Here is a 4,666-nt window from a genome sequence, read left to right as displayed (position 1 = left end):
CCCCGTCTGTGGTATTTTGTTATGGTGGCCCTAACAGACTAATACAGGTGGCAGAGATATAATAAATTTGGCCTAATTCATACTTCCAGTGCTCATAGTAATTGTCTTTTCATAAAAAAGTTTTTTTTCGGGGCGCCTGGGTGGCTCAGTCGGTTAAGCGGCCAACTTCGGCTCAGGTCATGATCTCGCGGTCCGTGAGTTCGAGCCCCGCGTCGGGCTCTGTGCTGACAGCTTAGAGCCTGGAGCCTGTTTCAGATTCTGTGTCTCCCTCTCTCTCTGACCCTCCCCTGTTCTTGCTCTGTCTCTCCCTGTCTCAAAAATAAATAAAACGTTAAAATAAAAAAATAAAAAAAAAAAGTTTTTTTTCCCTCTTGGTAATAAAACTGATATAGGTTTACTGTAGGTATTTTAAAACATACTAGGGGTGCCTGGGTGGCTCAGACGGTTAAGCTGCCAACCTCAGCTCAGGTCATAATCTTGCAGTTCAAGGTCCGTGTTGGGCTCTGTGCTGACAGTTCAGAGCCTGGAGCCTGTTTTGGATTCTGTGTCTCCCTCTCTCTTTCTGCCCCTCCCCACTCTGTCTCTGTCTCAAAAATAAATCAACATTAAAAAAAATTAAAGTCATTGTTTAGATCACCATTATTACGATTTTAGTACATATTCTTTCAGGTTTTTTGAGGGGGTGTGGGATTGGACCTATGGGCCAATTTTTGTAGGTGAGCTCATATGAGCTCCAATTTAAATTAATATATATGTTTTGGGCGCTTGAGTGGCTCAGTCGGTTGAGCGGCGGACTTCAGCTCAGGTCATGATCTCACAGCTCGAGTTTGAGCCCCGCGTTGGACTCTGTGCTGACAGCTTGGAGCCTGGATCCTGCTTCAGATCTGTTTCCCTCTCTCTCTGCCCCTAACCCACTTGCATTCTGTCTCTGTCTCTCTCAAAGGTAAATAAACATTAAAAAAATTAAAAAAAAAATTTTTTTAAATGTTTATTTTTGAGAGAGATAGAGACACAGCATGAGTCGAGGAGGGGCGGAGAGGAGATACAGAATCTGAAGCAGGCTCAGGGCTCTTGAGCTGTCAGCACAGAGCCCGATGCGGGGCTCAAACCCATGGACTGTGGGATCATGACCTGAGCTGAAGCCAAATGCTTAACCAACTGAGCCACCCAGGTGCCCCCCCCCCACAATTTTTTTTTTTAATTAATGAATATGTTTCCTACATTTGTCTTCAAGCAAATTGAAGTTGAAAACCTAGTTGATAATTAGGAATTCTACTCAAATCTTCCCTAAGAATGAAGCAAAATAATGAAGCAGCAATACAGATTTTGATGTAAATTTAAAGAAACACTGATTAGAGAAGTCGCTCTCCTCAACAAAAGAAGTTTAATATGGCCAGATCTTTATTTGTAGTACTGTAGGTTTCATTTGGTCACATTAATCAAATGCAGACATCTGTTTCCAAAAAATGCTTCAGGTGGAGAATGAAAAAGAATACTATTCATATTCCCTAAAATCATGCTAAAGTTGAAAACCTTTTAAAAAATTACTCATTGTTGAAGTTCCTAAAACTACCAAATTTTCAAAACCATGCTATTTACATAAATAAGTATGTTAATAGTTCTAAATCCCAATTAATATTTTATTCGAGATCCAACTTGGACAGATTTATATGATCCCAAACACTAGACTAAGAAAAACCACAACAGGAGTAAAACCCAACCAAAGCCAAGGAAACAGTGTTATAAGAATCTTATCATAAAAGTAGGGTCATTTGTTTGTTTGAAGAAAGTCATTCTGAGACTGAAGCCTGTCAACCACTTAAATTCCTATCCTGTCCATCTTTACCTTTACAAATTGATATGAAAGGGGAAAAACAAATATTTAAGCAAATTATAGGGTTTGGTGACTTAGTAGCTATGAAGGAGCTACATGACAAAATACAGTTCAGCATTCTGAGGTGCTGATAAAATGCTTTTAACCCAACTCTAAGAAAAAATATGACCCCAAATTTAAATTTATTTAAGGCATATCTTGCTTATGTGTAAAATGTACTACAATGGGGTTTCATAACAAGGATTTAAAAATATTCCAGCAAATTCTTGGAATTATCTGTAGTATGAGGGCAAGAATTATAGTAAGGATAATTAATAATCAGATCTCTCATTAACTATTTTAAGCCAATAGTTTTTATCCTCCAATCAAATAATCCTTTTCCTAGCATTATTAAATAGGTATAAAATGCCCTGAATTGAATTTCGGTAACCTCTGATTTTCCTTTAATGACTGGAGAAATATTGAAGGCAAACCAAACTAGGTTACTAGACTGAATAGTCTAGATATTGATATTAAAACAAAATTTTTTAATGTTTATTTTTGAGAGACAGAGAGAGTGTTTGTGAGCAGGCGAGGGGCAGAGAGAGGGGAATTCAAAGCAGGCTCCAGGTTCCACACTGTCAGCACTGAACCTGATGTGGGGCTCGAACTCATGAACGGTGAGATCATGACCTGAGCTGAAGTCAGATGCTTCACCAACTGAGCTGCCCAGGTGCCTCTAGATGTTGATATTTTAAATATGGATATCACTTTAGTAAGATTCTATCTCATTTTCTCATAGGTGTCATATGCAAGCAACACAATTACTGTAAAAGTTCAGGCTATTCAAATAAATATGAATCAGGACAACAGAAGACAAGACCGATGTTTTATCTTCTGTTTTGCAAGTGAAAGATCTGGTTAGATAAAATCTTCCAAGCAAATAAAATAAGTGCTCATGTAAAATTTTTATATATACACAGTAACAGACACATTTATACAAGTTTGAAGGAGAAAAAATAGAAGCAGTTTTAAGTAATCTCCATGTAACCAATTCACGGGATAAACTGATGGTCTTCATCTCCTCAGAAAAGGAGGTGCCTAGGGCAGGCTGCAGGCTTTCAGTTAGTAGGCGTCTATCTGGTGCACCCTTCATTTTGATTTCCACTTGCTGCAATCTGTGTTTACCAAGTCGCGTAGAGTTTGTTACTATAGGGGCTGAAGAGTATTCTTCGACAATTCACATCTGCTTAGAAGCTCAGAAGGTGATCTTACTTGGAAATGGCGTCTTTGCAGATGTAACGAAAGTTAAATATTGAGACAAGATCATACTGTACGTGGGTGGGTCCTAAGTGAGAGTATTCTTATGAGAGAAAGAGCACAGACACACAGAGAAGGCCATGTGAAGACAGAGGAAGAGACGAAGACGAAGTTTGCTGCTACAAGCTAAGGGACACCTGGGCCACCAGAGGCTGGGAGAGTCAAGAAAGGATTGAACAGTCTTCCCTAGAGCCTTCAGAGGGAGCATGGCCCTGCTGATACCTTGATTTTGGACGTCCAAAATCAAGAATGGTGAGAAGAGAAATTTCTGTTAAGTCACCCAATTAGCAATAATTTGTTACATCGGCTCTAAGAAATTAATAGTTACCAAACTGATTATGCCAGTTGAACTTGCTATCATGAGTATATAAACTGATGACGTGAGTGCGAAGAGCTGTAGTTTCTGTGAAAACTAAGCTGAACTTTGAAAAGACTCGATAAAAGTGCTGTTTTTTTAGGGGCGCCCGGCTGGCTCAGTTGGTGGAGCATGAGACTTCTGATCTCAGGGTTGTGAGCGTGAGCCCCATGTTGGGGGTAGAGACTACTTAAAAATAAAATCTTAAAGAAAAAAAAAGTGTGTTGCTGTTTTAAAATTTAAAGATATTGGCTAATTGTGGGCAAAACAGTTCTAAAAGATTGGAGGAAAATATAGCAAAAACCTACAAGCATTCTGTATCGGTGGCTCACAATTATATAATGGAATGTAGTGCACGTGATCTGCATAAGAAGGAGTTAGGAGTGCCTCAAAGCAGACCCATACGAAAAAGGTAGAAAAGACCTGGTCCCTAGATTAAATAAGTGGCAACTAAAGAATATTTATATTTTAAGTTAAAATATCTAAGAATAAGTTTTTTTGTGTGTGATAGATACCCTGCTTTATTTAAGTGACCTTTGGATTAACCAAACTATTGGTCCCAGACAAGAGGGGTCCTATTGTACTAGTTGAAGACACATTTGTAATATCTAAGGCCAGTTAGCTTCAAATGCATGTGGGTTTTACCTGATCATCTCTTCAACTGCCACGGCGCCACAGACGCAGGTGACTCCAGGTGAAAATTGTCAGCTGATCAGAATACGATCCTTTTTTTTTTTTTTTTTTTTTTTTTTTTTTTTTACAAGGCCACACCTGTTCAGTCTCAAATATTCCTTGGATGAAATCCTGGGTTAATACTGCTGCAAGAGATGCAGGCCCTATTACATACACATTCACTAATTTTCCAAAATGCAGTTTTTCCTCCACCCTATTAGAAAATAACATCACTATTTTCTGTCAAATTTGGAAGAGAAATATTTGCTATCTGCAACACTTTTACATCTGTTTTTCTTTTTTTAAACATTGTAGACATTACATTTTTTTAAACATTGTTCCTCTGTTGGAGGAACATAAAGCGATGTCACTGACAATATTCTTATGTTACCGAAAATATATCTAATACACTAATGATATGCAACAATTCATTTATTTCTGCCTAATTACCCTTAATTATAAATACAGAATATAGATTTACTAGAGAAGATGAATTGTTTCTCTTC

At 38.1% G+C, this 4,666-nt stretch overlaps 1 protein-coding gene across 2 annotated transcripts in view; it reads right to left on the bottom strand.

Moving 5' to 3' along the window:
• Positions 1–2,762: 2,762 nt before the first annotated feature.
• The window catches only part of PEX3 (peroxisomal biogenesis factor 3), a 34,855-nt gene continuing 32,951 nt past the window's right edge, over positions 2,763–4,666 (bottom strand). The window contains exon 13 of one of the 2 annotated variants that reach the window (XR_002157518.3): positions 2,763–4,306. The gene's annotated coding sequence lies outside the window, so the exon portion shown is untranslated. The remainder of the gene's footprint in view (positions 4,307–4,666) is intronic. The other variant, XR_002157519.3, reaches the window with a different exon arrangement.

Source organism: Felis catus, chromosome B2 (assembly GCF_018350175.1).
Source record: "Felis catus isolate Fca126 chromosome B2, F.catus_Fca126_mat1.0, whole genome shotgun sequence".
NCBI classification, from domain to species: Eukaryota; Metazoa; Chordata; class Mammalia; order Carnivora; family Felidae; genus Felis; species Felis catus.
Note: the sequence above shows the minus strand (reverse complement) of the source record. Positions and strands in the feature narration are given on the sequence as shown.